The 19,444-nt window shown below is 40.1% G+C and overlaps 1 pseudogene; it reads right to left on the bottom strand.

Moving 5' to 3' along the window:
* Positions 1-358: 358 nt before the first annotated feature.
* Positions 359-19,444, bottom strand: part of LOC130871368 (cytochrome P450 3A11-like) — a 35,952-nt pseudogene continuing 16,866 nt past the window's right edge.

Here is a 19,444-nt window from a genome sequence, read left to right on the forward strand (position 1 = left end):
AGAGATGTTACAATGCTTCACATTTTCATAAAAATGTATTATTGATCAAATTGCAGAGGCAAGGTTACTCTCAAAAGGGTTCAAAATAACAGATGGAGCCAACCAGATGTGGATTGAAGTGGTACCATGATGACCAGAGAAGATTAATTTCTCATCTGTCATTGACTTAGTCATTTTTTTACACCGAGTATTGACACTGAGAGATCTCAATGGATGTATGAAACCTCATAATGATCTCTCAAGGCCACTCAACTAAACCCTATCTTCTCCTGGGTTTTATTCATGAAGTCAACTAAAGTTTCCAATGCTCTTAGGTTTCAGCTTCTTGAAGAACACAACAGAACCACTTGATGGAAAATCATCCTTTCATTATGATTGCATCCCGTGGCACAACCTTTAGAACAATGGGTCCTTCTGATCGAAGCAGTAGTGTTCGGCTTAATTTCAGAGGGATCTGCAATAATGTAAAAAAAATAAGAAAATGAATGAGTAAACTAACAGCAATCCCAGAAGAAAAGCTTAAAAAATTCAGGATGGAAATTCTTTGAAGAAACATAAAATCTGTGTTTAACATCAAATATTGTGACTCTCTTATTCTTTCCAAGATGTGTCAACTAGATGGTGAGAGCATACATCCAAACAGTGCATTGGGTAAAATGTTGATTGAGAATCTACTGTATATGGGACCTGAGATGAAGTCATGTTGGTTCATGTTATTTCTGTCCTGTGTTGATTTAGAGTAAATCAGACAAGTTTAATATTTTGAACCTAATTCCTAGTTATTATGTTGTATTATATTTCTAAGCCCTGAAATGCTATTTTTGATTTGTTGATGCTTGCAAGCTAACTCTGAGAAGATACACTTCAAGTCTGTGGACAGTCCTCAGCTCCTAGATCATATGTCACCACTGCAGTTGAACCCATCTAGACAAGGCTTTAGGAGGACAGATATTTGCTTGCTTTTCTAGAGTCTACCTTTGTCTCACAAGGATGGGTTTATGAAGGATTCTGAGTTCTCCAGTGTTTTCCATGCTGTTTTAGTCTCATGCTATTCAGAGTTGGTAGGGAATGCCTCCAACAGAGTTATCTTCTGATCACAGAAGAAAGGGGAACAAAGTAGTCCTGGATATAGAGAAGTTTCAAATTTAATATGACTAGACCTTCCCACTGCAACTTCCTGTGTTAGGTTTGTCATGGACTCTCAAAACTAGTACCATGTTTTGTCTGTTTAAATCCCTGTACATGCTTATGATTTAAATGCTTTAGTGAGAAAGTTGTAAAATAATTGAAGTTGTATGGAAGTAAAATGACACATCTGCCATAAGGCACAAATCACAAAATAACATTCCCATCCCCTTAATCCTCCATGAATAAAATTAATTAACAAAGAAAGACAAATCCTAATACACAAGTCCTGTAAATTTTAGCTATCCTATTGCATGAACAGAAACATTTTTTTCAGAAAATACAAACTCTTTTTCCAAATGCTTTATCATATTCCTTTAAAATATTATGTAGTGTACATGTGTTTTGCATAGAGGCATTCAAAACAGATGTTTATAAAAATATACATGCTAAAAAGAGTAGTGGTGGCACAGGCTTTTAATCCAAGCACTTGGGAGGCAGAGGCAGGAGGATCTCTGTGAGTTTGAAGTCAGCCAGGTCTACAAGAGTTAGTTCAAGGACAGGTTCCAAAGCTACAGAGAAACCCTGTCTTGAAGGAATCCCTAAATATATATATACATACTAATGGTATCTTTCAAAGATTTAATTGGCTTAAAGTTCTCTTGAAAAAAATTTATAATTGTTAACCAAACTTTAAACCATTTACTGGAGATTTTCAATGCACAAACACTCCTCGAAGAACCAGTTGCACATTCTGGAAGATATAAGATAAGGTGATAAAAAAAAGAAAATTATGTTCTTCAATACAGAGGGAATAAACAGAACCAAACTGTTGGCTTTAATGATGAAGCATTCGCATAAGTTATGAAAAATGCCTGAAGGAGCCAAAAGTAGAGCATAAAATAAATGAGGAAAGATCTCAAGAAGAAGAATATTGATTTAGGAATGAATAAGAATAAAAGTGGGAAAGATACATGATCTATGGAAATATGACAACTACCTGTTTTCTGGAGCAAGAACTCCAGAGAAGTGAGGCAGAACTGTCAAGATGCCCATTTAAGTTGGAGTTCGTCATAACCAGTAACTTTCGAAAGATTCATTTATTTTTATTTTATGTATAGGAATGTTTTGTCTGCACATCTGCATGTATATCGCATGTGTGCAGTCTCAACAGAAGTGAAAGAAGCACTCCCAAGTCCTTGTAACTGTAGTTGAAAATGATTGTGAGGCACTATGTAGGGGCTAAGAACTGAACCCAGGTCCTATTCCAGAGCACCAAGTGTTCATAACTGCTGAGCCATCTCTTGAGCCCTAGCAATTGTGCTTTAAAATAATGATTCTCAACTTGGTCTCACATGCTGAGTTAGCAATGAGCTTTAAAAGTCAAACTATAGGTGAATTATTTCAGGATTTCAGAAATAGCCAGGTATCATTAGTTTTTTGGTTTTTGTTTGTTTGTTTGTTTGTTTTGTTTTGTTTTTTGAGACCAGGTATCCTGTAACACACGCTGGCTTCAAATTCAATAAGTGGCCAGGAAACGGTTGGACTTCTTATCTTCTTGCCTTCACCTCATGCGTGCAAGAATTACAGAAATGCACCACCACAGCTACCTCATGCAGTACTATGGAGGAGAACCAGGACTTTGTGTATGCTAGGGAAGAACTTTGCCAACTGAGAAACATCTCAGACTCCATAAATGAGTTGTAAAGCTCCTTGGTGATTCTAACGAAGACAGGCATTGACAAGACAGTCAGAGAAGGGCTTCTTTGAGCTCTTGACGAAGATAGCACCACCCAAAAATCATGAACTCATGATCACTACACCTCTGACTACCACATGATATGCCCTAACTTCAATTAACGTGACTGAAACTTCAAACTGAATGCATATAATCTTTTCATACTGACCTTCTAACTCATCAGAATGCTACAGTTGTACTCTATATTGACGTAGAACCAAAGACCCCTGTGTACAAATAAGTCATTTGGCCATACAACAAATTAGTAAATCTCAAAAAATAACATATTCAGTTTTCAACACAGAAGCTTTAGTTGAAAAGATGTCTCCTATACAGCATTATTTTTTGAGATAATTTTAATCCTCACCTGTGTTTCCTTACAAGGCTGGAAGGAGAAGTTCTGCAGGACTTTAGTGATTGCAAGTTTCATGTTCATTAGAGCAAACCTCATGCCAATGCAGTTCCTGGGTCCATACCCAAAGGGCAGGTGTACATAAGGATTGATCCTGCCCTTGTTCTCCTTGCTAAACCTGGAGACAAGTAATGACAAGTTAGCAAATGACAGAAACATACGAGCTACATACATGAACTTCGCTTTAGACATCTAACCAGTGACATACAGATAAGAATTGTACACTAAACGTCCTTTTCAACCCCCTTGTCTAGTAAACTTTCCATATGGTAGATAAAACAAATGCTGTCAGACAGAATGCATCCTGTGTGACCACTAATGTAATAATGTTGTTATGGGTTATAGGCAATCAACCACTGCCTGATTAGATTGAAGTTCCATTTACAGGGGGAATTAATTCCTGATACTATAAATCTGTTCTGAATCTGCTGGGTAGGGTGATCATAGGCTCAATGGAAGAATGTACTATTGTTGTTCTGCTAAGTGGACATGATATCAAACTGTCATCTAAATATTTATGTCTATACACAATAATTAGTGCTGCTCTTAGTCTTGGTCAGAGAAGCTTCTGATTGCAGTGGAGACAGTTAACACAAAGACTCATAACTGCTCAAAATGCTGAGAATGAGTGATGGTGGAGTGCTCAGTGCTTAATGGGACATCTGCATCATCCCCTTCAAGGCTCAGAGAGCATCTCATAAGAGGGATCAGAATAAGTTAAGAGCCAGGGAATGAGAGCGGTGCTGTGAAACACTATCTTGTGGACCTGACACAGCCAATGTACTCATGAACTCCCAGCAGCTATGGTTGCCTACACAAGGCTTAATCATGTTGATACATTCCATCAAAAATGTGGAAGGAGGCGGCTGAAGAGCTGGCTCAGTGGTTAAGAGCATTGCCTGCTCTTCCAAATGTCCTGAGTTCAATTCCCAGCAACCACATGGTGGCTCACAACCATCTGTAAAGAGATATGGTGCCCTCTTCTGGCCTGCAGACATGCACACAGACAGAATATTGTATACATAACAAAGAAATAAATATTTAAAAACATGAGAGCTGTGATTTTTAAAAATAAATGTGGGAGGAAGTTAAAGAATTTTCACCTCAGTAAACATTTTTTTACAATGAATATTTGCCGGGGGGGGAGGGTATTTTCTCTTCAATGGTGTAGCCTTGGTGATTTGTTCATACTCCAGTAAATAACTCCTAGACCTACACTTATGTAAGTAACCCTAATTAAACTTATGAGTCACAAGAAAAAGGGAACTCATGAAAATAGGAGGAAGCCCATATGGGGACAAGTAGGGATTTAGCAAGTGTGGGAGGGAGAAAAGACAGAGTAATGTCAGATAGCAATGTCCAAAATACATTATATATGCATGTAATTGTCCAAGAACAAAAAAGGAGAGAAAACAAAATACATCTTTAAATCTGAAAGTTCATTCAGCATAATGCTGGGTTCCATGCCTAAAAAGCACATGTCAGTCAGACTGATGGAAAATGGGTTCTTGTCTCACAATTCAATCGGCTATTTGCTACGTGGGGAATGAGGGAAAAAAACACTCTGTATTTAAATTGTCACATTTTCCTGTCTCTCTTCCTCTGTCCTCTTTTGCTTACCCTTCTCTGCAAAATCCAAATGGGTGCAAAATCACATTTAGAGCATCATCCCATAACAGACACCATAGCATATATAGGCCATCATAGCTCAGAGTGGGTTCCCATTCCTGGGATCCTGGTACCTTTCAGGGCGGAATTCTGCAGGCTCTGGCCAGTACTTTGGGTCATAGTGAAGGGCAAAAACTGGTATAATCACTACAGACCCTTTGGGAAAAAACACACCATTGATTTCCACATCCTCTTTACAGACTCTTTCAAGTCTAGTAGCAATTGGGTATAATCTGAGGGTTTCATTCAGTACCATGTCGAGGTACTCAATCTCCATCACTTTATCATAGTCGGGAGGTGCCTGGGAAGAAAGAAAAAGATTTGTGCTGAGATTTTACATTAACATTGAATAGGTCTGCATTGTATCTTTGCGTTCTCAGTAGCTCCAAAGCTGACTTCAGCATTTAAAGAGACCAAGGCACTTACAATCCATTTCAAAGGGATTTTTAAGTGTTTTATGTTTGGAGGTGTTTTGCATACATATGTGTATATGAACTTTATGAGTGTACTGCACACAAAGTCAAAAGAGGGTGTCAAATACCTTGTGACTGGCATTACAGACAGTTGAAAACTGCCATCTGGGTGCTGGGAATCAAACCTGAATGAATTCTCCAAAAGAGCTGTCATAGAGACATTTATCCAGTCTCTTACACAGTGGTTAGACTAACTAACTAACACTTTGGGCTAGGAAAATGTCTCAATTAATGAAGTGTCTACTACACAAGCCTGAGAACCTTAGTTTAGCTGCACACCATTCATAAAGCCAGACACAGTGGCACGCATCTATAATCCCAGTGCGGCGGGGGCGGGGGTAGAGAAAGTGTGTTGGTAAGATAGTATAGCATGAAAAGCTCCATGTTCACTGAGGAAGCCTGACTAAAACATGGTGGAGAGTGATTAAGAATAAAACCCATTGTATCTATATACCTACATACATGTGAACACACACACATGCATGCACACACATGCACACATACAATGACACTCACACATACTCTCTCTTTCTCTCTCTCTCTCTCTCTCTCTCTCTCTCTCTCTCTCTCACACACACACACACACACACACCATTGCACGTGATGAGAAGTTGTCTCTTTTTCCTTCTACTTCAAGCATCATCCATTCACCTTATTTGGCAGAGCCATATCAATCTCTTCTTGCAGTTTCTTCTGGATATCAGGGTGAGTGGCCAGCGCATGCAGGGCAAAGGCAAGGGTGCTGCTGGTGGTGTCATAGCCAGCAAAGGTAAAGATAATTGACTGGGCTGTGATCTCCATGTCAGTCAGAGCTGAAAGTAAAAAAATATTCAGGAAAGTCAGGTCAGTGTGCACCAACACAAAAAAGATGAGAAAATCAATTGAGGCTCCTGTTTCCCTATAGATATATATGGAGAGTCCTTCAGTCACCTTGGGACTGTTATCAGTCTGACAGCCATGTGACACAGTCAGAGAAGGGGAAGATTGTTTCAGCCAGGATGTCCCATGGATTATATTCTGTTCCTCGTCAGCATTAGGAAAGTTAAAGACATATAATTTACTCAATTATTAAGATATATTTTTATTTTTTTTGTGTGTATTTGTGTATATGGGTGTGCTACGTGGGAAGAGGTGTTCATGGAGGCCAGAAGAGGGCATATGATCCCATGGAGAAGGATTTTAGAAGCTTGTGAGCTTTCAGGCATAGGTACTGGGAACTGAACTACACCTCTCTGTTAGAGCTTAAGTTTTTTTCTGTGTGTGTGCACATTCATGTGTACAAGTGCCCATGGAGAGCAGAAGATGAATTGGAGCCCACAGATCCTGAGATACAGGCAGTTGTAATCCTTTTGCCATACGTGCTATGATTCTGTTCTTCGTAAATTCTTTCTACCAATTAGTTTAAGAACTTGCTACAAAATTAAAACTGGACTATAAGCCACAATAAGTGGGTATTTTGTAAAGTAACATCTTTTTTACCTATCAAAAATGAAACATAATGGCTGACTAGTAGGTGGAGAGCTAGTCCGGCATGTATGAAGCCATGTTCTCCATCTCCAGCACTGTATGTAAACTAGGCATGGTAGCATAGAAGTTAAAAGGTCATTCTCAGGCACACCATGACTGTGATCTCAGCCTGGGCTACATAAAACTTGGTCTCCAAAGGAGAAGGAGATATAGAAGAATTTGGAGTTAGCTGAGCATATGAAAGGGTTTCAAGCAGATAGACTGCAGAAAATTTAAACACAAAACACATAATGACTTTAGAAAACAAATATGTTTTCTTAGAAGATCATATATATATATATATATATATATATATATATATATATATATATATATGATTGTATGCAGTAGAAATAAGAAGATATGTAAGAATGGAAGATTCCCTTTATATTAGCTACTGATGCACATATGTATAATTAAACCTGGAATTGGATTGCCATTATTTCCCAACCATGATAGTAATAAGCATGAGGATCTGAGTTTGCATAGTAAGAAGGGGAAGATGGGGAGAGCTTGGGGGAATAGGATGGTTGGGATAAAGGAAAGGAGGATATGGGAGCAGGGAAGTATATATCTTAATTAAGGGAGCCATTTTAGGGATGACAAGAGACTTTACTCTAGAGGGGTTCCCAGGGGTCCAGGGAGATGTCCCCAGCTAGTTCCTTGGGCAGCTGAGGAGAGAGAGCCTGAAATGGCCCGATCCTATAGCCATACTAATGAATATCTTGCATATCACCATAGAACCTTTATCTGGCAATGGATGGAGATAGAGATAGAGACCCACATTGGAGCACGGGACTGAGCTCCGAAGGTTCAATTGAAGAGTGGAAGGAGGGAGAAGATGAGCAAGAAACTCAGGACTGCGAGGGGTGCACCCACCCACTGAGACGTTGGTGCTGATCTAATGGGAGTTCAACAAGGCCAGCTGGACTGTGACTGAAAAAGCATGGGATAAAACTGGACTCTCTGAACATGGCGGACAATGAGGGCAGATGAGAAGCCAAGGACAATGGCACTGGGTTTTGATTCTACTGCATGTACTGGCTTTGTGGGAGCCTACACTGTTTGGATGCTCACCTTCCTGGACCTGGATGGAGGGGGGAGGACCTCAGGGAACCCTGACTGCTCTTTGGACTGGAGAGGGAGGGGGAGGGAAGTTGGGGGAAGGGGAGGGAAATGGGTGGCAGGGAGGAGGCAGAAATTTTTAATAAAAAAATACATTAAAAAGTCAACTGTGGTGACACATGCCACTTGTAACCTCAAATTCATGGATCATTGGGACCTGCTGACTGCCAGGTTTAATAAGAGACCCTGTCTGGAGGAAATAAGGCAGAGAGTGATTGAGCAAGACACTTTTTGCCTTCCTCTGACACCCCCATTCACACATCTAGTGTTGTGCACATATGCACATACACATGCACACACATACATATGACATCTGAAATTATAAAATTTACTAATTTGGTTTTCAGTATGTAAAATAATGAAGAGAACCAGTGTGTTTGTCCAAAGGAGGTTTCCACAGATGTCACTTATTCAACACACACAAAAAGTAAATCTTCACTATAGATTAGAATAGAGTACTTATACAACAGGGACTCCCAGACAGCATCGGCACTATTTGGGTACATATCTCCTGAATGGATGTAGACTCAGGTATCTAGGAAGACTTTCTTCATGGCTACCCTTCATATTTGGAATGAACTCATGCCCATGTGCTTCTAGACAATTCCATGGAGATAATAGCCATGTCCTTCTTTCAGCAACCTGACAGAGGTATTCTGCTACAATACCTCTCCACATATTTTCTGAACAATGTGACCACTCCCTGAGAGCTTCCTTGTACATAGACCAGGGAGTCCTTGGTTACCTTTATGAGACTCTTTGTCTTTGGAATTATTTTGAGTGTTGATCATCAGCTGAAGAAAATCCACTCGGTGCTGGAAGCAGAAAGAGAAGTTGCAAAAATAGAAGATTAATGGTGAAGTCAGAAGTCAGAGTTGAATCAGGAGTGCAGAAACTTAACTTCTTTTCTGCAAATTTACCTCCCTTAAATTCACAAACGTGGCTAGGGGTTTTTGAGTCACCAAAAAAGAAAAACACTGCTCTTAGGACTGGAGAGGAAGGGGAGAGTAGGAGGTGGGGACTGGGGGGAGGGAGAGGGAAAAGGGAGGCAGGGAGAAGGAGGAAATTTTTAATAAAATTAATTAAAAAAAGAGCCGGGCGGTGGTGGCGCACGCCTTTAATCCCAGCACTTGGGAGGCAGAGGCAGGCGGATCTCTGTGACTTCGAGACCAGCCTGGTCTACAGAGCTAGTTCCAGGACAGGCTCCAAAACCACAGAGAAACCCTGTCTCGAAAAACCAAAAAAAAAAAAAAAAAAAAAAAATTAAAAAAAGAAAGAAAAACTCCGGTGGCTAAACAAGTGAACAATCAAACTGACATATCAACCACTCTTACAATAAATTAAAAAGGATACAATTTTAAATAATAACTTTGATTCTTTGAAATCAAAGTTTTTGAAGGAGATGAAAATAGTATTCCCACTTTTAATCATTTTTATCTATTCTTAGAGAATTTCATAGATGTATACAATAAAATATGACCATATCTACCCCTTCCATCTCCTCCACTCAATTCCTATTATACCCTTATAACATTTCTCCATCCAAACATCATGACCTTTGCTTTTTATTACCCAATGAGTCCAACTGGTGCTGTCAATATGTGATTGACTGTATTGGAAAACTACTGGAGACCACACACACCCTCTACAGTCATCAAAATCCAATAGTTTCTCAATTAGAGGTGGGGCTTGAAAAGGTGGAGATTTGGCAGATTTGATCTCACACGGGTCTAGTGCTTTGCCATTTTTTAAATTTCAATCCTTAGGCATGGCTCTCTTGTTCTCATTCCTATTGCTAAGGGTTAATTTATGGATTATTTTCAATCAAGTTTTCAAAACTCCATCTTTTTCTCCTTCAAAAATAAAAAGGCACTTTCTATCTTTCTAAATCCAGTCTTCTCAATCTAGCTTTAGTGATAGATGAAGGAAAACATATAACTCACAGGTTCACAGCCCAAGCCATTATCAAATCTGTACCTCTCATGAGACAACCACTTTTTACCTTCTGCTTAGAATCCAGGCGATTTTCTTTCATTCTGCCCACAAATTTTTTGAAAAATGCTATCGAATCCTTTGGAAACATGGAGATATTTAACATCTCATATATTGGGACAAGGAACGGAAAGAGTACTGGAAAAGAAAGATAAAGAATAATTTTTAGTGGAAATGCAAGTTTCTTTTAGAGAAATCATGAAGCAATCCAAAGAATAAGTCACCAGTGTCTCAAGCAAATATTCTCTCTGAGAACTTTCTCACACTGGGTCACTACCATAATGCTCTTTCTGCACTCTCGAGTAGTGATAGGAATAAATCTGACTCTTGGTTTAAACTCTGCACCTGAAGTTTGTGTGGATCCAAAATACAGACAGGGGCCAGTGACGTGGTTCAACAGCTAAAGGGTCCTGCAGAAAAGCCAAACAACCTGAATTTGATCCCTGTATCCCACGCTGTGGAAGGAGAGAAACAACTATTGTAAATTGTCCCCGATCTCTACATGCCACACAAATACCAAGGCAGTCACACACACACACACACACACACACACACACACACAGAGACAGAGAGACAGAGAGACAGAGAGAGAATGCGGAATATTTGTTTACACTGTGTGAAGATGTCATTATGGTTCGTTTAATAAAGAACTAAATGTCCAGGAGTTAGGCAGAAGTGAATAGGCAAGGCTTCTTGGGAAAGACAGGAACTCCAAGAAGTAAAGCAGAGAGACACCAGGGAAACACTGAAGAAGTCAGAGGTACAGTACAGAGGAAAGGTAACCAAGCCACAAGACAGAACATAGATTAAAAGAAACAGGTTAATTTAAGTTGCAAGAGCTAGTTGGGAAAATTCTAAGTTACCACCAAGTTTTCATAATTAATACTAAGTCTCCATGTTATTATTTCTGAGATGGCAGGTCAAAGAAAAGTTAAACTACACACAAGCAAACACACACACACACAAATAAGTAAATCAATTTGTTGTTATCTAATAAATAATAAAGAAAGAACAGCCCAGATATCATTTGTTTCTCAACTGAAATGATATAGCTTTGTTTAAACTAGCACCAGAAAGGATCTGAGGAAAGTCAGAGGGATGTCCAAATTAATCAATATACGCTTACTAAATAAAAATATGTCAAAGAACTTCAAGAGGTGATTGGAAAATTTCTTGCAATACAGTTTCATTATAGAGTACATGCCTAGCATGCATGAGATTCCAAGATCTTCTCATACAGCAAGGGAATTGAAAATGTCTCGAAAGAATATGAAATAAAGATACACCAAGAGACTTCAGAGAAAGGCAGAGAGAGTCTTACAGCCTTAATTTTTTTAATTATTTTTATTCTTTTTTAATTAAAATTTCCATCTGTCCCCGTTCCCCATTTCCCTCCCCGTCCTCCCAAATATTGCCCTTCCCCCCACTCCCCTTTCCCTATCCCCACTCCTCTTCTCCTCCCCCCACTCCATTCTCCCTCCCTCTCGATACTGAAGAGCAGTACAAATTCCCTGCCCAGAGGGAAGACCAAGGTCCTCCCACTTCTATCTAGGTCCAGGAAGGTGATCGTCCAAACAGGCTAAGCTCCCACAAAGCCAGTTCATGTATTAGGATCGAAACCTAGTGCCATTGTCCTTGGCTTCTCATCAGCCTTCATTGTCCGCCATGTTCAGAGAGTCCAGTTTCAACCCATGCTTATTCAGTCCCAGTCCAGCTGGCCTTGGTGGGCTCCCAATAAATTAAAACAACTTTGAGATACCATCTTACACCTATCAGAATGGCTAAAATCAAAAACACCAATGATAGTCTTTGCTGGAGAGGGTGTGGAGAAAGGGGCACACTCATCCATTGCTGGTGGGAATGCAAACTAGTACAACCACTTTGGAAATCAGTGTGGCGATTTCTCAGGAAATTTGGGATCAACCTACCCCAAGATCCAGTAATACCACTCTTGGGAATATACCCAAGAGATGCCCTATCATATGACAAAAGTATCTGTTCAACTATGTTCATAGCAGCATTGTTTGTAATAGCCAGAACCTGGAAACAACCTAGATGCCCTTCAATGGAGGATTGGATGAAGAAAGTGTGGAATATATACATATTAGAGTACTACTCAGAGGTAAAAAACAATGACTTCTTGAATTTTGCATGCAAATGGATGGAAATAGAAAATACTATCCTGAGTGAGGTATCCCAGACCCAAAGAGAGGAACTTGGGATGTACTCACTCATAGTTGGTTTCTAGCTATAAATAAAGGACATTGAGCATATAATTTGTGATCCTAGAGAAGCTAAATAAGAAAGTGAACCCAAAGAAAATCGTATAGTCATCCGCCTGGATAGGGGAAGTAGACAAGATTGCCAGGCAAAAACTGGGAACTAGCGGGGGAAGTGGCTTGGGGCTAAGGGGAAATGGGATGAGAAACGTGAGAAGGGGAGGATGGGAGGAGCTTGAGGGATTGGGATGGTTAGGATATAGGAAGGATGGATACGGGAGCAGCCTTAAATTTTTAAATCTCAAATAATCAAAGTTCACATTAAAAAATAACCAACTCCAGGGTAGGAGAGATGACTCATTGATAAAATACTTGCTGTGCAAGCACAAGACCTGAATTTGGTACCCAGCACCCCTCTAAAGCCAAGTTCAAGAAAGGTAACCTAAACTCAGAAAGAGAGGAAAATCACACAATCTCCCTCACTTCCAGAGTCTATCCTATAATGAATAAGTGTAAATATGTGAACAGGTGTAAGTGTGAATATGGAATAATGCTCAGAAGGAGACCAAAAGAGGATGATATTAGATGTTGAGGAAAGCTGGAATCTATGCAAAAGGACACATGAGCTGTGGATAGAAATGTAACTGACAGAGAAAGTATTAAAAACCTAAATAAAACACCATTGCTAATTGTACCCAGACAATCCACAAAAAATACTGCAAGGCCTGGAGAGATGACTGCGCAGGTAGCACTGGTGCTCTACAGATGACCCAGGATTGATTCCCAGGACCCACGTGGTGCTCTCAACCATGTGTAATTCCAGTCACAGGGGATTCAATGCCCTTTTATGGTCTCAGCAGGAACTTCATGCATGTGAATGTTTTCCATTGATGCAAGGAAAACATCATATACATAACTTAAAAAATATACATCTTTTAAAAATATCAAAGCAATTCATCGATATAAAGGACATCACCTAAAAGTAGACATTAACACAGCAACTTGTTTTTTTTAATTGAAATGGGAGTGGGTATAAGCTCATTAAAACCACAGATCCAGCATACAGCACATCCGCTAAGTGGCAATGGTCAAAGTCATGGGGGAGCCAAGTGTTGAGTGGAACACTCTCCTACATTTCTAGAGGCCATAGAAAATGCTGAACCTACTGTGGAAAACATGCTCAGTTGTTTAATATGTTAAAAATGGGATTACTTTTTGACTCAGCAACAATGATTCTGAAGGTAAACCTCAAAACATAAAACCAAATATTCAAACAGAACCTTGTTTCCAAAAGGCCATAGCAGCAAATTCCATGGCAAACATGGAATGCTAACTTAACTGTTCATCACAGCATATATTAAATATCACTTATTATTAGACAGAGGACATAGTGACCCTTGCTTCAATTTGTAGTATGCTAAATAACAGGGGCCTGTCACAGAAATGACATAATCTATGATCCCATTGATGTGAAATACTCAGAATATGTAAATATAGAGAAAGTGAATTGGTGGTTGCTGGGGTCAAGGCTGCTTGAAGGATAATGGTGCAAATGTGCAGCATGACTAGAACAGAGTACTCTGCAGCTGACATTGGTAACTGGCCATGTAGATCAACAGAAAACACAGCATCCTGACTGATCAAAGTGTTGAGAATATGTGACAGTTGAGTGACGAGCCTTACATGCGGCATCTGTGTCAACACTTCCACCACTCCAGGTTCGAGGACCATCATGAAGAAGTGTGAGGGAATAAAGTATGAGCCATAGGGATGGTGTGAAATGCCAGATCCAAGACAGGGCATAAACTGACCATCTGCATGAGATCATGCCAAGCATATTTGTCAGCATCCTACCAGGCAGCACCGATTGGACTCAGAACGTGACCAAAAAAACGAGAATGGGAAATAAATCGGGAGAAAGATGTGTTTTGGTGTCTGCAGGAATTGGGAGGTGAAGGTAAGAGGAGAGTATAATGAATATAGATTGTATATCTATGTTATATTGTCAAAGGATAAATAAAAAAATTCTAAAACGAAGCCAGGATTGGTGGAACAACCCTCTAAACTCAGCACTCAGGAGGCAGAGGCAGAAGTGTTGAGGGAGCGGATAATGAGAGCAGCGGGCTGTGTTGCGTCCCACCACCCGGCTTGCTTTATACTCATAATAATTACACGGAAACTGTATTTTTTTAATCACTGTCTGGCCCATTAGTTTTAGCCTCTTGTTGGCTAGCTCTTACATATTGATCTAACCCATTTCTAATATTTTGTGTAGCACCACAAGCTGGCTTACAAGGAAAGATCTTTACCTGCGTCTGTCTGGAGTGGGAGAATCATGGTGACTGCCTGACTCGGCTTCTTTCTCCCAGCATTTTGTTCTGTTTACTCCGCCTATCTAAATTCTACCCTATCAGAGGCCAAGCAGTTTCTTTATTAATTAATCAATGAAAACAACAGATAGAAAGATGACCCTCCTCCATCACAGGAGATCACAGTGTGTTCAAGACCAGCCTAGTCTACACAGGAACTTTCAGGCCAGCTATAGCAACATAGTGAGACCCTCTCTAAAAGAAAACTGAGTTATAAAACAAGAGTAATGGGATACATGTCTTTGAAAGCACTAAAAATGTTGGATTGTTCCTTTATGGGGGTGAATTGCATTCTAATAGAGCTGTTAGCTGTGGAAAGTGTGGAAGAGAAAGGCAGAACTGACAAACATAGACACATACAAGATCAGTGGGGCAAAAGGCAAAAGAACTATCATACATACTCAGTACAAAGAAAAACGGGTCAAAGAAATCTACTTTTAAGAAGTTCCTGGTCTTTTCCACAAAAGGGTCCTTTGGGTTGTTGAGGGAATCTACCCTCACACCAAATGCTGTGCTTGTGATTACATCCATGCTGTAGGCACCAAACACTCTGAGGAGAGAGAGACATGGGATTTAACACATGCAGCAAGAAGCCTGAAATAATCACATTCTTGGCCAAGACAGGCTAAGTCTCCTCACCTCGGTATTGTCTAAGCACCTTCCCCTCCTACCCACCCTCTACCCTTGTGAGCTGGGCACTCTTGTGTTTCTTTCTCAAATGTACATTTGTCATCCAGTGTCTAAAAAAAAGAAGGAACAGCTGGACATGTGATACACAGAGAAGAATGACCCTTCTGCCCCTGCTGCCCTTCCTCTCCCAGAACCACAGTGGATGTACCACTACTCACTCTTTCATGTTGAGAGGCTTGCCTTTCTCTGCCTCTCTTCTCAAGTATTTTAACAAAATATCTCCATACTCTTCAATGATGGGGAACATCTAAGCACAAAACACAGAGGCATACATGGTTGTTAGGTGTGGAGACTCAAGTCACACTAACGTTTCAGCTAGAAGTCCTTTTAGTCACCTCTTTGAGTTTTCCACTGGTGAAGGTGGGAGACAGCAAGGCTCGAAGTCTCTTCCACTCCTCATCCTTAGATACAGTCAGGGCTTTACTCATTATCCCCACTGGGCCAATTTCCTAGAGTCCAAAAAAATACAGATATTTGCTCTCTGTAATTCTTGAATTTTCCATGGTTGCCAAAGTGCTAAGTGTATATTGGTATATAACAACTAGTTAATGATGTTTGCTATGAATCAAACCTTATGCTTGATGCAAAAATACTCAGAATTTACTTACATCATGTTAGTAGAAATCAGGTGCTCACTGGGATAGCTGCCTGTTGATATTTCAAACCCTTATATTCCAGGATCCTTCTAAACATAAATCTCTTTGTGGTTGGAAAATTATTTTCATGGGTGGGGGTAAAGATGGGAACAAGAATTTTAGTAGATTTTCCAGAGTTATACAGATGGCAAATGGCTTGGGGATAGGATAGTAAGTTAACTCTGCATCAGACAAGTTCACCAGCACAGTATTTAAAAGGGATTTTTGGTATGGTGTGTGTGTGTGTGTGTGTGTGTGTGTGTGTGTGTGTGTGTGTGTAGAATAGAGTGTAGAGTGCATGCTCATTAGGAGACCAGAGGTCTGGCATCTTCTGATGGAGGAAGGTCATTGGTTAAATAATAAAGAAACTGCCTTGGCCCATTTATAGGCCAGCCCTTAGGTGGGTGGAGTAAACAGAGAGAATGTTGGGAGAAAGAAGCCGAGTCAGTGAGTCGCCATGATTCTCCCACCCTAGACAGATACAGGTTAAGATCTCCCTGGTAAGCCACCTCGTGGTACTACACAGAATATTAGAAATGGGTTAGATCAATATGTAAGAGCTAGCCAATAAGAGGCCGGAACTAATGGGGCAGGTAGTGTTTAAAAGAATACAGTTTCCGTGTAATTATTTCGGGGCATAAGCTAGCCATGCGGGCGGCCCGGTGCCGGGGACGCAGCCCTGCCGCTCATATTACAACAATCTTCCTCTATAACTCCCTAATGCATTTTTTAAGACAGAGTCCCTCAATGAATCTAGAATGTTCTAGCTTGGCTAGAATAGTTTGGTAGCAAGCCCCTAGGGCCTACCTATTTCCAAACACAGTTCTGAAAGTTAAGTCCAGGTTTTACGTGATGCCTAAATGTAAACTCTGGTCTTTTACCCACTGAGCTTGAGACACTTACAGGGTTTGGTGTTTGGGTTTTCAAGATGTATTTTATTATTTTATGCATGTCTCTCTGTATGTGTGTGTTATGAATGTATACATATGTGTGTGTATGAATGTATACATATGTGTGTCCTTTGTAATCAGAGGCTGAAGAAATGAGTTGGAGCTCCTGCAGCAGGAGTTACAGGTACTTATGAGCCCATGTATATGGATGTAGACAACCAACTCTTCATCCTCTTTCAGATCTTACAGCCACTAAGTCATCTCTCTAGACCCTGGTTCGTTTGGTTTGGGTTGTTTTTTATTTAGAAATAACGCTGTAGAAGTCTCGTTCCTTTATTCTTTATGCAATGGTAAAATAGAAAATATAATTCCATTTCTCTGGTGGAACTTCCTTCTGCCTTCCACAATTATATTTTATACAGCATGAAGTCTCCCAACTGCCCTTATATTAAAACAGCACAATAGGAAGAAATGAAAATGGCTTTTCTTGATGAAGGGCAGCTGCAAACTGCCAACCTCACCAGAAGATCAAAGACTGAATGAGGGTCTAAGGGATGGTTCAGTAGGTAAATGTGCATGCTGCTAAACCCAACAATCTGATTTCAATCCCAAGGACCTATGGCATAGAGAGAACCAACAGTTTTCCCCAGACAGGGCAGTGGGATAGTCATGGGCTTAAAAGAGAGAGAACATTGAGCTAAGTATCATATGTCACATAAATTAACATAAATGAAGATTTACATTTGAGAGCTAATCTCGAAAGGATATAATTTGTACACAAGCAGATCATACAGAAGGACCAGGTGAATAATTATCAGACTTGACCCTGCCCACACCATCCACTGAGAAGAGAGATGGATATACAAGATGAAGAGAGGAAGGCAGGCTGTACATGGAAGCTAATGGGCTACTAAGAGGGAAATGCAGGTAAAGAAGCAGCTCTCTTTTAGGAGTGTTTGTCATCACACAAATCTAGATTGGTGATAAACTGTCCTGATCCAAACAGACATAAGAAAGGACCCAGGAAACGGAAAATGTAAACACAACTCTGATGACAACAGTGTAGATCTACAACCTGAGTACAATAATATAGTACATTTATACTTCTTCATTAGCATAATGACTACCTAGGCCAAGCTTGCATATTATTATGGAGGGCATTGTTTATATATGTATTTCATTTAATTAAGGAAGTGGCCAGGTCATGGTGTTGTACAACTTTATATCAGCACTCAAGAGGCAGAAGAAGGCAGATCTCTGTGAGTCTGAGGCCATCCTGGTCTACAAAGTAAATTCCAGGATAGTCAGGGCTACATTATAAACCCTGTCTTGAAAGAAAGAAAAAGGAAAAAAAAAAGGCTCCAAATACCCATTCTCACTAGAAAGGACTGGCGCATGCCTTTAAACACAGCACTTGGAAAGGAGAGACAGGTAGAGGCAGGAAGATCTCTGAATTGGGGCAAACTGTTTACAGAATAGGTTTCAGGAGAGTTGGAACTACACAGAGAAAAAATGTCTCCAAATAATTTAATAAGCAAAGTATAATATAAAGGTATGCATTATTAAAGGGAGTAGCCTAGTGATGGCTCAGTGGTTAAGGGTGCTTGCTGCTCTTCTGGAAGAGACAGGTTCAGTTCCCACCACCCATGTCAGGCTACTCACAAATGCTTGGAACACCAGATCCATGGGATCTCAGATCCTCTTCTGGCCTCAACAGGAATCTATACACTTAGAGCATTGAGCCATATGGACACATACATAAGCATCAATAATTTGTAGTGATGAGGCGAGCAGACCTACTTTTCATCCTGCCTGGATCCTGCATGGCTAGCTTAGCCCCAGAAATAATAATAACACGGAAGTTGTATTCATTTAAACACTGCCTGGCCATTATTTCTAGCCACTTATTAGCTAACTCTCACATCTTGATTAACCCATTTCTAATAATTTCTGTAGCACCACGAGGTGGTGGCTTACCGGGAAAGATTCAGCATGCCTGACCTGGCAGCTGGCTTCATGGCATCTGCATGACTCTGCTTCTTTCTCCCAGCATCCTGTTCTGTCTACTCCACCTATCTAAGCTGCTGTCCTATCAAAAGCCAAGGCAGTTTCTTTATTAGTCAATGAAAGTAACATATAGACAGATGACCCTCCTACATCACACAGCAAAAATGAATCTTTCAATTTTTTTAATTAAAAAAGGAAATTACCCGTCTGTTTGTAAAGACAGAATAGGATTCCTTTACAAGTACGTTCTTGATTATGTCTGGGTCTGTGATGGTTAACAGGGGTGTTGGACCATCAAACAACCTGTATGGGGAAAACAACTGATTAACCTATAGTGATATTTTATTCCTGTTTTATAAATAAAGCTTGTCTGAAGACAGATGATAAAACTAATCCACTAGAGGAAAGCAGTAGTGTTACACACCTTTAATCCCAGGATTTGGGACACAGAGGCAGATGGATCTCTGTGAGTTCAAGGCAACCCTGGACTACACAAAATCAATGCAGAAACAGATCCAGATGGTAGTGGCTCAAACCTTTAATCCCAGACCTAGGGAAGAAGATAAACTGGACCAAGACTGGAACTCACTCTCTT

The sequence above is a fragment of the Chionomys nivalis genome, chromosome 3, assembly GCF_950005125.1.
Source record: "Chionomys nivalis chromosome 3, mChiNiv1.1, whole genome shotgun sequence".
Taxonomy (NCBI): Eukaryota; Metazoa; Chordata; class Mammalia; order Rodentia; family Cricetidae; genus Chionomys; species Chionomys nivalis.